A 20,535-nucleotide genomic window follows, 5' to 3' on the forward strand; every position below is an offset into this window, starting at 1 on the left:
GAAAAACTACCATACAAATGGATAGAAGAATAGCCAAAATGGCAAGGACTCAGCCAACAATCAGCTCCAGGAAGATCAAAGAAGGTCTAAAGTTACCTGTGAGTACTGTTACAATTAGAAGACGCCTATGTGAAGCCAAGCTATCTGCAAGAAGCCCCCGCAAAGTCCTACTGTTGAAAAAAAGACGTGCTGAAGAGGTTACAATTTGCCAAAGAGCACATTGACTGGCCTAAAGAGAAATGGCGCAACATTTTGAGGACTGATGAAAGTAAGATTGTTCTTTTTGGGTCTAGTGGCCGGAGACAGTTTGTCAGATGACCCCCAAACACTGAATTCAAGCCACAGTACACTGTGAAGACAGTGAAGCATGGTTGCGCAAGCATCATGATATGGGGATGTTTCTCATACTACGGTGTTGGGCCTATTTATCGCATACCAGGGATCATGGATCAGTTTGAATACATTAGAATACTTGAAGAGGTCATGCTGCCTTATGCTAAAGAGGAAATGCCCTTGAAAACACACCAGTAAACGTGCAACATCTTGGTTCCAGACCAACAAGATTGATGTTAAGGAGTGGCCAGCCCAATCCCCAGACCTTAATCCAATAGAAAACTTGTGGGGTGACATCAAAAATGCAGTTTCTGAGACAAAACCAAGAAATAGAGAAGAACTGTGGAATGTAGTCCAATCATCCTGGGCTGGAATACCTGTTCAGAGGTGCCAGAAGTTGCTTGACTCCATGCAACACAGATGTACAGCAGTTCTCAGAAACAGTGCTTATACAACTAAATATTAATTAAGTGATTCAAAGGAAAGCAAAATCTTCAAACATTTTTCAGTTTATATAGTGAATGTTTGACTTTGTAAAGAAGAATACAAACACTGCTGTTATTTTGAACAGTCTAATATTCAATATCTTCACTTTTTTTAGAGAAACAACATAAATTTGATATATTTTTCTTCAAGTTTTGATTTGGAATAGAATGTGTAGAGTTCCCAATGCATTTGTGTGTATGGAAATAAAAGCTATTAGAAGGATTTTGAGCTTTATTCACTTTTTTCAACACACTGCTATTATTTTGAACATAACTGTAGCTGGGTTGTTAACATTAATGGGGATGTTAAAGTCTCCAAGAATGATAGTGGGTATTTCAGAGGAGAGAAAGTAGGGTAGCCAGGCAGAGAAGTCATCAAGAAAGCAGGACACCGGTCCAGGAAGCTGGTAGATCACTGCAATCCTCAGAGAAATGGGAGAAAACAGCCGAATGCAGTGAGTCTCAAAAGAAGAGAAGGATAGAGAGGGAGGGTTATGGAGGACTTGAAAGGTGCTCAGTGGGGATAGAAGCAAACCAACTCCACCTCATTTCCAACCACTGGGTCTGGGTGAGTGAGTCCAGAGAAGGCCTACATAGGAAAGTGCTGCGGGAGAAGCAGAATCTGCTACTTGAAGACAGATTTCTGTAATTGTCAATAGGTTAAGAGAGTGGGAGACAAAAAGGCCATGGACAGAGGTGAGCTTATTACAGACAGAGAGAGCATTCCAGAGTGCACATGAAAAAAGGAGGGTGGTTTTTAGGAGCACGGGGATAGAGATTAAATTGAGTGGATTGTGGCTATTCTTGGAGGAAGGAAGAAAGGTGCCTGGTGTGGGGGTGAGATATTGGAGGACCAGGGTTTGGGGAGATATCCCCAGAGGTTAGGAGAAGGAGGGTGAGGAAAGTAAGGTGAAAGCGGGATGTATATGAATGCACATGCCTTCCTGTCCTGGTGTTTGGGTCAGCAAGTGAGTAAAGTATCAGCAGGAGGTGATGAGAGCAGTAGTAGGGAGGTGGTAGAAGTGAGGGTGATATGTATAAGCTTTGAGTTGGAGTAGAGGGGTAAAGAAATGAGATTTTGAGAACAGAGGATAGTAATATGAAAAGGAGGCATAGAGCGGGCATATTAAAAGGTAGATGGAGTGGAAATCAGACTTGTAGGAGATGTTTCCCAGGATGTTTGCTTGCAGTCCATCCAGCGTGCAGTAGAGTTCTTTGTATAATATCACATAGTTCTTTGTATAATATCACATAGTATTTTGATGTGTTACTGAGCACTGCTGTACCTAATGTTTTTTTATGTAATTTGGAGATTTAACACCAAGCTTTTTTTTAGTCTTTTAGGGTGCAAAAAAGGTTCCCATATGTGGTATCCCCATACTTGTGAGGAATAGCAGAGAGTGTTTTGGGGTGTAATTCTAAATATGGCCATGCTATGTGTGATAAATATCTTATTAAATGACAGCTGTGTGTAAAAAAAAACAAATTAAAAAAAAAATATATATATATATATATATATATATATATATATATATAAAATTACATGCAAAATGTGGTCATTTTGTGGGTGTTTCTCCTGTCCTGGCACTTCAGCACCTCAAGAAGTATGATAGATAGTCAAGAAATCAGATGCATTATTTATGCCTGTTGAAAGCCTGAAGGTGCTTCTTTGATTTTGGGCCTCTTTGCGTCTAGTCTTCAGTATCTGCATACTTGGGAGGAGTGGAAGAATGTGTTTTGAGGTGTAATTATGGTATGGCCATGCTGTGTGTGAGAAATACTTGTTAAAATGACAACTTTGTGAAATAAAAACAAACTGTATTTAGTTTATTAATTTTCCCAAAAAATGTGGCAAAATATTATATTTTAAGGGCTCAAAAAATGAAATAGGCAGTCAGGACACCAGGGTTGATAAAATTCAAATATATATAAACCATCATTTGTAGACGTTCTAACACTTTCACACAAGTCTAAATATTATACACTTATTTATTTATTTAGTTGTTTTTTTTACTATAGAAATGTAACAGAATACATTTGGCCTACATTTATGAAGAATGATTATTTATTTGCAAAGTTTCAAAGTAAGGACTAAGGAAATGGAAAAAATTTATTTTTTTTATTATTTTCTACTGTATAAGGGAAAAAAACAGTAGTGACTAATACCACCAAAAGAAAGTTCTTTTTCAAAAAAGGATGTAAAATTCATTTGGGCACAGCATTACATGACCAAATAATTGTTAGTCAAAGTATCACAGTGCTGAAAACTGAAAAAAGGGCCTGGGCAGGAAGTGGTTTTAACATGCTGGTCTTGAAGTAGTTAATAAGGCAGTGCAAAATGCAGTATTACCTTTCCATGTGCTTATTTTAGCAAGATGCACACTGTTTGCAGTGGGTTACTGCCTTATTAAGTAAGGTAGCTAGTGTTAAACATTACTGAGTAGTTTAGTTCTATAAAAAAATATATCTATAGGAAAAAAGTACAGAATATCCTTATTGTATAATTCTCCCTGGTTATAGGATGTAGTTTCTGATAACAAAAAGGTCAGGTACATAAAGAAACTTCATACAGAATGACCTAGTATAAAGCATTTGAGTAATGTCTTATTACTTATTACTGCTAGTATACTGCTGGTAAGAAAACTTCAGACCATGAAGTGTACTAGCAGTATTAAAATATGTATGTATACAGGATTTACAGTGCCTTGAAAAAGTATTCATACCTCTTGAAATTTTCCACATTTTGTCATGTTACAACCAAAAAAGTAAATTTATTTTATTAGGGTTTGATGTGATAGACCAACACAAAATGGCACATAATTGTGAAGTGGATGGAAAATGATAAATGGTTTTCAACATTATTTTTTACAAATAAATATCTGAAAAGAGTGGCGCGCATTTGTATTCAGCCCCCCCGAGTCAATAGTTTGTAGAACCACCTTTCGCTGCAATTACAGCTGCAAGCCTTTTTGGGGATGTCTCTGCCAGCTTTGCACATCTAGACAGTGACATTTTTGCCCATTCTTCATTGAAAAATAGCTCAAGCTCTGTCAGATTGGATGGAGAGCATCTGTGAACAGCAATTTTCAAGTCTTCCACAGATTCTCAATTGGATTTAGGCCTGGACTTTGATCGGGCCATTTTAGCTAATGATTATGCTTTGATCTAAACCAGGGGTGGGCAGCTGTGGCCCTCCAGCTGTTGGTGAAGTCCCATCATGCCTCTGTCTTTGGGAGTCATGCTTGCAACTGTCAGTTTTGCAATGCCTCATGGGACTTGTAGTTCTACAACAGCTGGAGGGCCACAGTTGCCCACCCCTGATCTAAACCATTCCATTGCAAGTCTGGCTGTATGTTTAGGTTCGTTGTCCTGCTGGAAGGTGAACCTCCTCCCCAGACTCAAGTCTTTTGCAGACAATTAACAGGTCTTCTTCTAAGATTGCCCTGTATTTGGCTCCATCCATCTTCCCATCAATTCTGACCAGCTTCCCTGTCCCTGCTGAAGAAAAGCATCCCCACAACATGATGCTTCCACCACCATATTTTGCGGTGGGGATAGTGTGTTCAGGGTGATGTGCAGAGTTAGTTTTCTACCACATATAGCGTTTTGCCAAAGGCCAAAAAGTTCACTTTTAGTCTCATCTGACCAGAGCACCTTCTTCCACATGTTTGCTGTGTCCCCCACATGGCTTTCTTTCAACGATGGCTTTCTTCTTGCCACTTTTCCATAAGGGCCAGATTTGTGGAGTGAACGACTAATAGTTTTCCTATGAACAGATTCTTCCACCTGAGCTGCGGATCTCTTTCTCCAGAGTTAACATGGGCCTCTTGGCTGCTTCTGTGATTAATGCTCTCCTTGCCCAGCCTGTCAGTATAAGTGGACGGCCATGTCTTGGTAGGTTTGCAGTTGTGCCATACTCTTTCCATTTTCATATTATGGATTGAACAGTGCTCTGTGAGACGTTCAAAGCTTGCAATAATTTTTTATAACCTAACCCTGCTTTAACCTTCTCCACAACTTTATTCCTGACCTCTCTGGTGTGTCCCTTGGCCTTCATGATGCAGCCTGTTCACTATTGTTCTCTAACAAACCTCTGAATGCGTAACAGAACAGCTGTATTTATACTGAGACTAAATTAAATACAGGTGGACTCTATTTACTAACTAGGTGACTTCTAAAGGCAGTTAGTTCCATTAGATTTTCGTTAGTTTAGGGGTATCAGAGTAAAGGGGGCTGAATACAAAGGCACTCCACACTTTTCAGATATTTATTTGTAAAAAAATCTTGAAAACTATTTATCATTTTCCTTCCACTTCACAATTATGTGCCACTTTGTGTTGGTCTATCACAGCGATCACGAAATGGCAGACCGCAGTCCGGAACTTGACCGAGGGATAGTCTCGTCCAGACCGCAGCCGCGCCACCGCTGGGTGCCCTCCCTCAGGCCCAGGCCCGGACTGGCCATAGGGCCCACCGGGTATTTGTCCAGTGGGCCGGGGCCGCCAGGTTTAGGATGACTGGGCCGCACAGCGGGAGGTAAGCGGCGACCACGGTCTGGCTGAGGCTAATACAGACCATAGCCGCCACTCACCTCCCGCTGTGCAGCTATGCCTAAAGCAGGGCCAACAGGAGGAGCGGCAGTGATTGCTCCAAATGACAAGCAGGAAGCGCCGCTGACACAGGGACACCTCCTCGGCCAGCCACTGCACTGAAGGGACAATGGCAGCCTCTTTTCTTCACCCACTTGCACACTGTGACAGCTCTGTAGTGGCGGTGGATGGGGCTGCCTCTACTGAATGGGCTGTCTCTTTGCTGAATGGAATGTTTCTTTGCTGGAGGGGCTGTCTCTTTGCTGGACAGGTTGTCTCTTTGCTGTATGGGGCTGTCTCTTTGCTGGAGGGGCTGGCTCTTTGCTGGACGAGCTGTTTCTTTGCTGGATGGCTCTGTCTTTGCTGGATGAGCTGTCTCTTCTCTGGAGGGGCTGTCTCTTTGCTGGACGAGCTGTCTCTTTGCTGAACGGCTCTTTGCTGGAAGGGCTGTCTCTTTGCTAGAGGGGCTGTCTCTGCTGGGTGGGCTGTCTCTTTGCTGGAGGGGCTGTCTCTTTGCTGGAGGGGATGTCTCTTTGTTGGATGAGCTGTCTCTTTGCTGGATGGCTGTCTCTTTGCTGGATGGGCTGTCTCTTTGCTGGATGAGCTGTCTCTGCTGGACAGACTGTTTCTTTGCTGAATGGGCTGTCTCTTTGCTGGATGGCTGTCTCTTTGCTGGATGGGCTGTCTCTTTGCCTAGTTGGGTCCAGCAAAGAGACATCCCAATCCAACAAAGAGACAGCCCAGTCCAAGAAGGGACATTCCCATCTAGCAAAGAGACATCCCTGTCCAGCAAAGAGACATCACGCCTTTGCTATATATTTGCTGTGTTATGTTAAAGGGTGCTGTGTTATGTTAAGGGTCGCTATGTTGTGTTAGGGGCACTGTGCTGTGTTAAGGGGTGCTGTGTTGTGTTAGGAGATGATATGCTTTGTTAAGGGGCGCTGTGATGTAAAGGGGGGCAATAATGTGAATGGAAAAGAGGAAACTGTGGGACTTCTTTAAAGAGAGGACTGTGATGTAGAGGGGACTACAGTGTGAAAGGTACGCTAAAGATCATAATGTACCAGGGGACTGTGATGTGTTATATAGGTAACGAGATTCAGACCTCTGCTGGAAGGAAATTTTGCTGACTGGACCTCCATAAATTTTAATTCAAGATCCCTGGTCTATCACATAAAATCCCAATAAAATACATTTACATTTTTGGTTGTGACATGACAAAATGTCAAAAATTTCAAGGGGTATGAATACTTTTTCAAGGCATTGTATGTCATCCCTGGCACCTGTGTATTCTTGACATACCAGGACAGAGAAGTACACTGCATGGTGCATGCACAGTGCAACATATATATACAAAGCAGAATTGCAAGCTGCATGGTCTCTGCCATTGTTTGCCAAAAAACATACCCTGCATTTTTTCACATTTGATTTAGATTTTTTGTCTGCGGAAGTGCAAAAAACAAAAAACCGTAAGTGAACAAAAAAAGTGCAAGTGCAAAACACCAATACAAAAAAGTGCACTTAGGGGTGTGCTTTTGGTCCACCCCCCGATGGGGTAGGACCTCTACCCTGATCCCCCGGGGTGCAAGGCTCCTGACAAGGACGAAGGGTTTCCAACATGGTCCACCTAGCCAAAAGACTTGGCAGACCCCTTTGCTTGTGGTCAGTCAAAGCTGACCACCAAGTACTTGGTCGAGGGGCCCTCCTGAAAAGTGCCCCTAGACGTCCGAGAGGACCCACACACACTACTTCCAGTGTGGTAAAAAAACATAAACATGTGAAAGGTGACAAACACGTGGAGAAAATAAACAAATAAATATGCGGCTGTGCAATAGAGCACTGGCTAGGCCCTGAGGCCGTAGCAAAAAAATTGCCCTGGACTTAGCCAAAAGCCTCGCCCTAAAAAGAGCAATGCAGAAAAAGTGTTTAGGACTGTGACCATATGCACTTTTGACGTGTTTGGCTCCCACCCCCAAGTGTTACTAAGAGCACCCCTGGGGCGATCACTCACAGGGGGCACAGTTCCACAGACTTTCTGCCTCCCCGGTCCCTTGCCAGACAAGGTAGACCCATTCAAATCAGGAGGAAGTGGGCCCATCTGGTTTCCCGGGAGGAATTACTCCCGTGCCTCAACTGCCGGTGAGTGCCTCGGTTTCTGTTTTGGCTGGTACTAGCCTTCAGAGCCCCCATCATCCCAGCAGGGTACTAAACAACCAGCCATCCTCACCAAAGGCAAGAATGATGGCGGAGCACCCCTACTGGACACTGATAAGAACAGATAATACACTTGATCTTAGCCAAGAGCCCAAGAAGTGATCGTGACTTTAGCTCCACCTTAACATGTTAAAGCTTATATGAAATTTTAGTTATCGGGTTCACATATATTTAAAGGAGAGGTATGGCCAAAGCTTTTGATCTAAGGGTCACAGGATTGCACTTAGTTCTGCACAGTTGTGACCCATATGCAGCTGGCAGCAGGCTAAAGCCGGCTGTCGGCTGGTATCACTGAGCTGATCCTGTCTGTTCAGCAGCTGGCTCAGTCTCTCAGCACGCTGCTGAGAGCCCGAGCCAACTGCTCCCGCCTCCTCCACAGTCTGGTGCTCCAGTGAGCACTGGAGGGTCAAAGAAGAGAGCTGGAGACTGATAATCACCAGTCTCTGCTCAGAGAGGACCAAGAACTGAGCAATCAATGGTCTTTGATTGCTCAATTCTCAGTGTACAGCTGGCAGGGAACAATTGTAGTCATCTAAGAGAGTATAAATGTTTGGTATTTTCAATTTCGCACTTCTTTTTTTAAAGAGTTGTTTTGTACCTTTTGATAAATAATATATGCACATTTTATATGGTTTTGAAAAAGCAAAGGCATATAAATTGATGAAAAGTATTTTTTTTGGATTGAATAAAAATGTGTTTAATGTCTGTAAAGGTTGTTATGGATGAATATCTAGCAAGTAGAGACACGTGTAAAGATACAAGAGGTATATGATAAATTCAAGGACTTGGATAAACATTACGTAATTCCAGTAAAGAGAACTGGGGGAAAAATCCACAAAGCAACTGTAACAAATGTGGTAATTGCATGTATGCCCACGGATGTAATTTCACTTCACCTAAGATGAGTAATTTATGGCTGATTTTAACAGCATAATATGCAATCACGATAATAAAAGATAATTTAAAAAAAAGATTTTAGAAAGAATTTCACATTTCTCTTTTTATTTTGAAGAATAAAACTACAAGCAAAAGATGAGTATGAGGGAGGAAAGATATAGTAACGATAGCTTATTATCTTCTTCATATCAAAATTGGATTTATATCATGACTGCATAATTAAGTTGTCATCGATATTTTAACATGTTTCATGTAAAAGAAATAGCTGCTTTGTGAGTATTTTAATTTCAAAGAGATCATTTCAAATCTTACAAGTATGTTTCAAGCCATTAAAATGGCAGCATATTGATTCAAGGCAGATGTTATACAATTATTGCCAGGAGCAACACGACCACCAGATATATGAAATGCATATTGGAATGGGCATCATTTATTCCTTTAGGTGGTGCTGTTTGATTTGTCAATGTTTTGCACTCAAGTAAAGGCCCGATAAACTCCCGTTTCAAAAAATAAAAATGCATCCCATCTTCCCAAAAATGAATAAAACAATTCAAATAACCCCAGGCAGGGGACAAAATTCTGTAATAAACTTGCAGTTTGTAAAAGGATCTACTTTTTGCGTTTGCAGGTTATGCTATAAAAAAAAGGTATAATATGAACAATATTATTATTAATAATAATAACAATAATAATAATATCCCAGTAAGTTAGTTTTGTGTCTGTAACAGACAAAAAAGACTTTAGACAACTAACCGATACACACAATGTAGTTATTAATCCCAGATCATATATGGAAATATGTTTACCACTTAGGGCGAGTGGCTGACCATAGGCTCCACATAGAAATCCCTGGGCGCAGCATGGCTTGTTGCACTCCAGTGAAATAGTAAGAAAAGAAAACACATCACCATAAACCAGACTGCAGAAACTTGTTGTGTTTATTTAAGTGGAAGCAGAAATCACCTCTGACATGTTTCACATGGAAGACTGCTTTTTCAAAGAGTGCCAGACCATATAAGGAGTACACCTGCAAAGTGTACTTTTAAAAAAGGAATACCTTAACCCAGCATTGCTAAATATATGTGGCCTTGTCACTTTTATTATAGTTCCTGCCTAGGGTTCATCCATCAGGAAAAAAGGAAAACTAAGACTACTCTCAGCCTTTAACTCTTTCACTGCTGGCAATTGTTTTCATTTTTAAACACACACACGCACATTAAATGTATGAATGCATTTTTGGCCTGAAGATTAAAACCTTGAAACCTTCCCAAAATATGATATATTTTCTAAAAGTAATGGGCCTGTAGAATCAAAAGGTGGTAGCTGCATATTTTGATTCCTGAAGAAGTTACCTGATTCATGGCGTAACACGTAGGACTGAAGCTTGCGACATCTTTTCTGGCGCGTGCGGGAGCCACTATCTGTGTTCACCCTGCTTTTCTGTTAAATACTTGTAATATGTTCTGTGAGCATTTTTATACATTTAATGGTAATAAAGCCGTACTACATGATGAGAGTTCCTTGTTCCTTCTCTTTTGAGCACCTATCCATCAGAGTGGGGATTGTTCCTGAGTGTGCCTAGAGAGACCTGTGGAACCAGAGAATCCCATGGGATTAATTTTTAGCACATGTTGACCTATATTTTCTATGAGTCAGCTATTACCCCTGGTTCACATATGTATGGCTATGCGGGCCACGATTTGTGCAGACAAGAGAGCCCATTCATTTGAATGGACTCCCATGCCCCGGTACACGCAAGGAAGAAGTCCCTGCACTACTTGGGAAATTGCATCCCACACGGGAACCAAGGTTCCCAGTACAGTTGCGATTTACAGTGTTGGCGGTGTGCCATTAGAATTAATGGCACCACCTGTGGGTCCCGCATTCCTCTGTGTGGGTGGTGCAGCTGCAGGTATCTGTGTGGGTCCTGCAGTGGCACCACCCGCATAGATGTGAACAAGCTGTAAGGTGAGCGTGCATGCCTGAAGGTGGCGGAGCACGATAGATTTGCACACCTGCTGATGTCACTGATGCATTACTTTAAATGTTGGAAGAAAGAGACTGTTTGATCACTTTTGGACTGCATTTTGCATTTTATTAAGTGTTACCTATCATTCACCATTCATCTGTGTTTTGTATATATTCAGTAGAGCTGCCTATCTTTTCTATTACAAACTTTTTGAGAATATCTAGTCCAGTTGAACATTCACCTGATTCATCACCTATATATTCCATTGGGGGGCTGATTGCTCAGCCGGACATTTGTTTTACAATTATTTAATACTGTTTTTGTTGGTTTTCACACTTAATGCTTTAGCTCAGCCAGGTATGTACTGCTATTGTGATCGTGTTTTATTTCTGATATACATTTCACATATTTATTACTGTTCTTGTTGTTTTTTTACACTATATTCTTCAGCTCAGCCAGGTGATTATTATAGGCTGGTCAGGTGTTTATTGCTACTCGATTGTGGTTTATTTTTTATATATTTTTCATACCATTTGGATTTAGTGGCTCATCCAGTTTTCTTGTTAACTATTGACTTTATTTGTTTCACAGATTTATTCATTTACACATTGGTTTTTATGCTCAGGAGGGCGTTTATTTATTATTAGTTAATTTTTTGGGTCACTAGGGGGCAGTGCTGCACTATTGGGGATTTTTATTGATGTGGGAACACATTTAGGTGCTAAACCATTGGCAACAAAAGTGAGTACACCCCTAAGTCTTTTTTTTATAACCTAACCCTGCTTTAAACTTCTCCACAACTTTACTCCTGACCAGTCTGGTTTGTCTCTTGGCCTTCATGATTCGGTCTGTTCACTAATGTTCTCTAACAAACCTCTGAGGGATTCACAGAACAGCTGTATTTATACTGACATTAAATTACACATCGGTGGACACTATTTCCTAATTAGGTGACGTCTGAAGGCAATTGGTTCCACTGGATTTTAGTCAGGGTAACAGAGTGTAGGGGGCTGAATACAAATGCACGCCACACTTTTCAGATTATTTGTAAAAAAATTTGAAAGCCATTTATCATTTTCCTTCCACTTCACAATTATGTGCCACTTTGTGTTGGCCTATCACATAAAATCTCAATAAAATACATTTACGTTTTTGGCTGTAACATGACAAATTGTGGAAAACCTCAAGGGGTATGAATAATTTTTCAAGGCACTGTATATATATATATATATATATATTGTGGGAACTAGCATCAAAATAGTAGAGCTTTTTTAAAGCACACAGCTAGCCACTAACACACAGCTACTCTGGCTTCCACCTCTCCTTGGTGAAGCCCTCCTGACTCCAAGGCAGCAACATCCGGTCTGCCATGGAGTCCTTGGTCCGCACACAACCGTAGAGTCCTTGAACCGCACCCAGCATCAGTCTCGCACAGAGACACTCATTTAAAGCCTGCACACACCTGTACCATTATTTTGCTAGCTGCTTTCAAACTCTGGACACTGGATTGGAGATTTCTTCCCTCCCAAGGTACTTTGAAACCTCCAAACTACGGAGCCCCATCCAGAAATACCAAAATCTGGAGAAACCTGCAACAGAAGTTTTCTCCACTCAAAATCTATGCTCTGCGGTTCTGCACTCCTCACATGTGTAGACCCTGTGTCCATTACCTGACCACTGCTACCTGCATTTATGCTATGACAGGGCCCTGCACTGTTACAATATATATATATCCCTTACTAATACATTTATTAAAGCATTTGAATAAATAGTACCTCAGGCTGTGATTCCAACAGGAAACCAAATCAAACACACGGATACTTTCTTTTAGCCATTTTTGCAGTGTCTGTTGTGGATCCAGGTGACTTTCCTTCAAGTTTTGTAAACTGTACATGAAATATAAGCTGTATTGTATCTCCAACCATTTCCTTAACATCAAAACTTGTAAGAGCTCTCCCATAAAATGAGTTCCTCTGTTACTCTCTGTAGCTTCTGGGACTCTCTACTCATGAACTACTTCTGATAACACTGTTTACTGTGGCCTTTGCAGTAGCATTTGCCACTGGCCAAACTTCTGGCCATTCAGAAAACATGTCCATACAGACCAGTACATACTCGTAAAATCCTGACTTGGATCTGAATATATCCTTTTGTAATTTCTGGAAGGGATGTTCAATTTTTGATAACACCTTTGGTAATCAGAAAATCAAGAAGTGTATATTTTAAAACAACTGTGGTGAACCCTGGCGCTATCCTATGGTCATTTGTTAAGGCAGCCATAACTGCTTTTGCCTGATGACACGGTCAATGTGTCAAGCTCGAAAGGAAAGAGTGGCTGGTATACATAAAAGATCACCTTTTTCCAAAGTCCTGTTTCATAAGAAATTGCCCTCCACTGTGGACCACTTGTTCGTCTTGTTCTGGGGTCCTAAAAGTTTAATTATTAATCCCAGCATTACTGGGTCAGAACTACGGTGGAATCTGTGAGTTGCACAGACCCAGCAAGTGTTGGCTGTAATGCTGCATTCTTAGTTGACTGGTCTGCTTCCAAGGTACGTGTTTTAATTTTAGTATGGCTACCTCAGCACGATGCTGGAAGGCTGAAGTCAGCCAATCAATTAACTTAAAAAACTTCTAGCCCTTCAAATGAAACCAAAATCATGCACCACCCCAAAAGCTCTCTATTTATCTAATATCTATATAAATGTACTGTATACTCTTTTAATAGTTTGCAAGCTTTGCTAAAGCATGGAGCTCTGCTTCTTGAGCTGGGGAAGAATCCAATTACTCTAAATACAGAGTATCCTTCTGATTGATAACTGCATATTCAGTATGAGCCTTGCCATCCTCTGTATAAAGGCGGGTTCAAATCTACAAGAAAAAAAAACAGCAAATATCTGGGTTTCAGGGAGTGTATCCTACACTGGGCTCACAGCAGCTGATTCCTACAACATCAACTTTACACATGTGGTTTTTCTTTGTCTCTAGCCTCTTCCAACACAGCCAATAAGGTGGCGGGGTTCAATGATACACCTTTTTCATTGTTAGGTTTTGTTCATAAATAACACAACAATATTTTGTATGTCTGATTGTCCTGCCTAAACTACAACCTTACTGGGAAAAGGTTCACGAGATCACTAAGCTGGTTTCCACGGACAATCTTGCATTTACACCAGCACAGTAACTTTTGCACAATGATGCTGCTCCTATTTCCAAGTATTGTAAATCCCTGGCAATGTTCATGCTAAATGCGGCTAGGCACTGCATTCTGTGCCAATGGCGTTCGACTAGAGTCCCGACTATTAAGGAATGAATTCATAGGGTGACGGCAATGGAAGAAATGGAGGAATTGATTTCCATTTCCCAGGATAACATGTCCAAGCATACTTCTACTTGGTGTTGTTGGGTTCAATTCAAAACAACCCAAAGTTACCAAGATTTTTGCCGACAGTGAAAATTTTGTATTCCCAGGGCAACCCTAGACTCTACATGGATTATGTGTCCTACAGGGTATTCTCGAACCTCTTCCCTTCGGATTAGATCTGGAGCTGGCGAATGGGAATAGAAAAATCATCGGCCAAATCAAAAAACTGTTGACTGCAGGTGGCATCTATCCTAACAGGGTGTTTGGACTTGCTGTAAGGGGTCTGTAATTTTATTTAGTACTCTCACATGTATACTCCCACATACATGTACCACACATCAAGTTTTTATCAGTTCTTTAAATTTCATTTTTTTAGAAAAGATTTAATGTATCTCGTCCCAGAGGCGTAACTAGAACCTTGATGGCCCCGGTGCAGGAAACCTCGAAGGGCCCCCCTGACTCCCCCCCATCTGTCCCAGGGCCCCTTCCGCTGGTCCCGTGGCCCTCCCCACTGATCCTGGGGCCCTTTACTCCTGTTGCGGGGCCCTTTCACATGTTTTGCAGTGGGCCTCCTTCCTACCATCTTGGGGCCACCCCACGTTGGCAGGAAGCAAGAGATGTCACCAGCACACCAGGAAACCATATAAAAGTTTAATGCAGTGGCAGAACTACCAGGGCTTCAAAGGTCGCACTTGTGACTGAGCCCTGGGATTCTGCCATCATGGGGGTCCTCAGTCTCCTCTTGCTGTCCTGCCCTTGCTATTGACAGTGCTGGTCTGGTGTCCCTGTCTCCATGGCAGTTGCAGCAGTCTAATAGGACCCAGTGCTGGCACTATTGTTTGTAGACAGTTGAGTCCCCAGCCAGTCACCTAGCAGTGGGATGTGATCCAGGTGATGTTCCCAGTCAGATCAAATAAATAAATAAACAAAGTATTTATTAGAATCAAGAGTACCATCTCACATGGTATATATATATATATATATATATATATATATATATATATATCAACCATATGTTCAGAAGCAATATGGACTCCTTGCCTGTAAGGTGAGGGCCCTGATCAATCTGATCAATAAAATCACTATCATATTTAATATTAGATCCGATCAGGAACATCACCAGGATCACATCTCGATCAGCATGTCAGAGAAGGCAATGTAGCATCACCGCTGCTAAGCTGCGTACAACCAATTGTGCTGGCCCTCCAGCGCATGCACCCATCAGTCCCAAAAAGTAGCCAGAAATTAGTCCGAATGTGCTGCCGCACCTGCCATGGAGACAGAGACCAGCACTGTCATCAGGAGCAGGACAGAACCCTGGTTGTTTAGCCACTGGTGACCCTGGTAGTTCTGCTACTGGTCCACAGTGGAAGGAATGTGAAAATGGAGGAATTGGAGCATTTTTTTTTCAACCTAATAGTTGAATGGAAAAAAAAGCGATCAATATATGGGCTGCCTAACAGGAACTGAACGTTTTTGAAGCTCTTGGAAGAACAGAGAGGTAGAAGGGGGGAAGACAGATGGGGGAGAGAAATGAGGGAGAAAGGGACAGGTCATTGATCATAGTGTACTGCACTGCTCAGTGATCACTCACCTGAGGGCTGAGGCTGGTAGCTTGTGGCTCAGCAACGGCATCATTGACCCATCCAGGAATGTGTAGCTGCCTACTACTGTTTTCATATTTCCCGCCCGCATCCCCTCTCTTTCCAGCACAGCTGCACCATCGAGATAGGAGTACAGGCGGGCCGGGCAGACAGAGGAGGAACAGGGGTGGGGGGAGGAGGAGGAGCTGTATTCCTCTCTGCTCTCCCATCCGTGAGGGGAGGGGGGAGTGATACTCAGCTCTGCTGCAGCCACTGGACATTCACCGACTGATTCTCCGGTCCTATGGACTGGAGAAATCAGTCTCTTTTTTCATAATGGGCAGTTGGCAACACTGATTGGGCCCCCCACAATGGCGGAACTCCAGGGCCCAGTCACAAGTGCAACTTCTGTGACTCCCGTAGTTCCGCCACTGTCCTGTCCACTTAGGCTCTGTTAAGTATTAAGGCAGCTTTAATCTACTAGTAATATACAAAATTTTTCCAATAAGTTGTATTCCATTTCCAACCAAAGGTTGTCTAAACCAAATAAAATATATCTATATCATTAATAAAATTATTAACATTGTATCAGAAATTAATACTTGAGTGATATTCTTAATATCACACCCTAATTTCAAATGCACAGATACATCTGCTTAACCTCCCTGGAGGTATTCCAGAGTGTAGTTCGGGGTAAAGTTTCAGCACCACAAGGGGTAACCCCGAGCTTCACTCGGGAATACCCTGCAGCGTTGCTCCGGGATCTCTTCTGCACTTACCTTGTCTTGCGCTCCCGCGATGTCCCTCCTGCAGTGTCCCCGGCAATGTCCTCCAGCGGATGCCGGCATCTGTCTTCTGGGTTCCGTTCCCTGCGACTTCGGGACGTATGTGGACGGAACGGCAGGAAATTTAAAAATGTGAAACAGTGACATTCACTAAATACACTAAAATCACATAGTAAAAACATTACTGTATCGAACCATTTCACATACATTTTGTCCCTAGTGCTTTGTCCTGTGCCCTGCCTGCATTTTTACTGTTCTTTCTGCCTGGAAACTGATAAATGTCCATGGTGTCCAAAAAGCGTCCCTTTAGGTCAAAAGCGGTTTTAGACCAGCTAGAGAACAGCGATAGTAAAGTAGAACTACTTGCAGAATTGAGTGATAATTCGTGGGGAAATTCGTCATCAGACACTGAAAACGATTTTGCGACTTTGCTCAGTGATGTGCGAACTTGGCGCTATATTTCAAATGTCAGTGTTTTTGGTTTGATTATATTATTGAATTAAATTTATTATTATTATATTAATATTTTTTATGATTATTTCTTAAATTATAATTTATGATTTCGTGTTTCAAATTTTGACATACCCGGGATGTTTACTAGACTCTTGTTCGGACAGATTTCAGTGAGTTATTCCTAAAAAATTACAGGCCTACAATAAAAAAAATACATATTTCCATGCAAAAAAATGTACCGCTTTGAGCACAGAAATACTGACATAATCAGATAGTAGGGAGGTTAAAGGAGGACACTTTACCTCATTTCCCTTTTTTAAATGCACCATCTGTGTGGGTGTCTTTGCGAGGTTATCACTGATGTTTCATCCAAACACATTCTTCTCATGTGAAAGAGAAAGGGAGGAGGGAAATCTACACAGAGCTACAGGAAAAACAAAAGATATATGACTAAAAGCCCCAGCACACCCATTCACACACATACATGATTATCTCTTTAAAATCGCTTACATTTTTCAAATTTTTTCACAACACATGCATGTCATTCTTTCACTTTCTTTTAACTCTCTTCAAAATTTCCCTGCTTAAGTTAGTTTTACCTCTCTAAATTCTGATTTCCTTATTTTGTTCTCTGATATTTCTTGCACCCCATGTACTGTCACTCTAGCTTGTATGATCAGATGGTCAGCCATAGTGCTCATCCCATCTTATTTCTCTGACCACATATAAAGTATTCTGTTTAGGCCAGATCAAAAATTATCCACTTGCCCTCTAGAGGATTTACTCCCCTTAATGACCAGGCCTCTTTTTGCTACTCGGCGCTGCACTAATTCAAATGATAATTGCGCGGTCATGCAATACTGTACCTAAACAAACTTTATGTCCTTTTTTCACACAAATAGAGCTTTCTTTTGGTGGTATTTGACCACCTGTGCACTTTTTATTTTTGTCGCTATAAACAAAAAAAGACCGAAACTTTTGAAGAAAAATTATATTTTTTACTTTCGGGTATAAAAAATATATAGTAAACTCAAAGTTAGTTATAAATTTAGTCCAAAATGTATTCTGCTACATATTTTTGGTAAAAAATCCCAATAGGTGTATATTGATTGCTTTGTGTGAAAGTTATAGCGTCTACAATCTATGGTATAGATACTGCAATTTACGCCATTTTTTTGCTATACAGCACTGCACTAGTTTAACTGACAATTGCGCAGTCATGCAATATGGTACATAAATTAAATTTATGTCCTTTTTTTCACACAAATAGAGCTTTCTTTTGGTGGTATTTGATCACCTGTGCACTTTTTATTTTTGGCGCTATAGACAAACATTTTTTTTTTTTAAATTATATTTTCTCATTTCTGTCATAAAAAATATCCAAAAAAACTAAAATTTGGTCATAAATTTAGGCCAAAATGTATTCTGCTACATGTTTTTGGTTAAAAAAAAATCCCAATAAGTGTATATTTATTGCTTTGTGTGAAAGTTATAGCATCTACAAACTATGGTATAGATAATGGAATTTACACAGCTTTTCCTTTCTGACTGCTCATCACATTTCTTGAGGTGCTAAAATACCAGGATAGTAAAAACACCCCCAAATGACCCCTTTTCGGAAAGTAGATACCCTAAGCTATCTGCTGAGAGGCATATTGAATCCATGGAAGATTTATTTTTTTTCCACAAGTTTCTGGAAAATGACAAAAACTTTTTTTTTTTTTTACACAAAGTTGTCATTTAAATTATATATTTCTCGCACAAGCCATGGGTAGATGTGAAATTATACCCTAAAATACATTCTGCTACTTCTACCGAGTATGGGGATACCACATGTGTGAGACTTTTTGGGAGCCTAGCCACATACAGGAGCCTGAAATCCAATGACCACTTTGAAAGCCTGAAGGTGCGTAACTTCCTCATTTCACTTTCTCACTACCTAACACAGTTTCGAAGGCCCTGACATGCCAGGATAGCACCAAACCCCCCCAAATGACTCCTTTTTGGAAAGTAGACACCCCAAGGAATTTAAAAAGAGGCATGATGAGTATTTTGCAGATCTCATTTTTTCTCACAATGTTTTGAAATATTAAAAAAGAAAAGAAAAAATATGTTTTTGTTTTTTTTCTTCATTTTCCAAAAACTTGTGGCAACAAACAAGAGCTGAAAATACTCAACATGCTTCTTACCAAATTCCTTGGGGTATCTACTGTCCAAAAAGTCATTTGGGGGGGCTTGGTGCTATCCTGGCATTTCAGGGCCTCCGAAACTGTGATAGGTAGTCTGGAAGTGTAATGAAGAAATAAAGCCTTTTAAAAGCCTAACGGTGCTTATTGAATTTTGGGGTCCTGTACTTGGCTAGATTGCCAAAATGTCTCTCATATGTGGTACCCCCATACTGGGGAGAAGAAGCAGAATGCATTTAGGGGAGTAATTCCACATATACCAATGGCATGTGTGAGCAATAAATCATTTAAGTAACAATTTTGTGTAAAAAAAAATTGTTTTTGTTTGTTATTTTCCAAAAACTTGTGGTAAAAAAATACATTCTTCTATTGATTCAACATGCCTCTCAGCAAATAGTTTGGGGTGTCTACTTTCCAAAAAGGGGTCGTTTTGGGGGGTGGGGACATTTTATGCCCAGCACTAGAAGTTTATGCTACACATCATTCACTCTTCTAACCACCTGAAGACCAAGCCTTTTCTGACACTTTTTGTTCACATGAAAAAAAATCAGTATTTTTTGCTAGGAAATTAATTTAAATCCCAAACATTATATATTTTTTTAAAGCAAACATCCCAGTGAATAAAATGGTGGGTGCTGCCATTTTTTATGTCACATAGTACTCTCGCAGCAATTTTTCAAACGCAATTTAAAAAAAAATACACTTTTTTTACTTTTAATGCACAAAAAAACAATATATTGGCCAATTATTTGGTAAAATATAAAAGATGATGGTATGCCAAGTAAATAGATACCAAACATGACATGCTTTAAAACTGTGCATGCCCCGTGCAATGGCGACAAACTGCATACGGTTTTAATATCCATAGGCAACGTTTTAAAAGCCTTTACAAGCTACCATTTTAGATTTACAGAGGAGGTCTAGTGTCAGAATTACTGCCCTTGATCTGACGTTCGTGGCGATACCTCACATGCATGGTGCAACTGCTGTTTCCATACTGACACAGGGTCAAAGCTCACGAACGCAGGTGCACGAGTGTGCAGGGGGGGGGGGGGGGAAGGTGAGGGTACTTTTTTTTAAAGTTATGTTAATTTTTTACATTATTTTTACACTGTCCCTTTAATTTTTTTTTTATCACTTTTAATGATATCACAGGGAATGCAAATATCCCCTATAACTTCAATGGGCATTGTCATATATTCTTTTTTCAGAAATCAGGGTTCTATCAGACTCTAGATATCTCCTCTGCCCTTACATTATCTAATCAAACCAAGATCGGTGTGATCAGATGCTTTCCCAATTTACAAATGGCTCTGTTTATATCCTGCAAAACTGAAGTGATGAAATGCTCCTAGCTTCTAAATTCTTAGGCACCATTCTGGTCTCCAATTAACTCTATCGTCAGCTGGCAGAAACACCGGCTGCATTCTCAGGTTCCCTCGATGGCACTGGACTACCCGAGAAGACCGTGAAAGGCAGCGGGGGAGGGGGGGCATTTCCTCCAGCTGCTTGTAAAAGCAATCATGCAGCTAATTAGCCACTAGGATTGCTTTTACATCAAAGCCGATCGCCAGCTGAAAAAAACGATACCAGGATGATGCCTGCAGCTGTAGGCATCATCCTGGTATAACCATTCAAAGTCCAGTGATGTACCACTACGTTGCTGGTCCTTGTTGG

The 20,535-nt window shown here is 41.0% G+C and overlaps 1 pseudogene; it reads right to left on the reverse strand.

Moving 5' to 3' along the window:
* Positions 1-7,604: 7,604 nt before the first annotated feature.
* Positions 7,605-7,724, reverse strand: LOC149466054 (U2 spliceosomal RNA; annotated as a pseudogene).
* Between the last annotated feature and the right edge of the window lie 12,811 nt (positions 7,725-20,535).

The sequence above is a fragment of the Staurois parvus genome, unplaced genomic scaffold (genome assembly GCF_062004578.1).
Source record: "Staurois parvus isolate SC_StPar_1 unplaced genomic scaffold, SC_StPar_1.0 ptg000133l, whole genome shotgun sequence".
Classification (NCBI taxonomy): Eukaryota; Metazoa; Chordata; class Amphibia; order Anura; family Ranidae; genus Staurois; species Staurois parvus.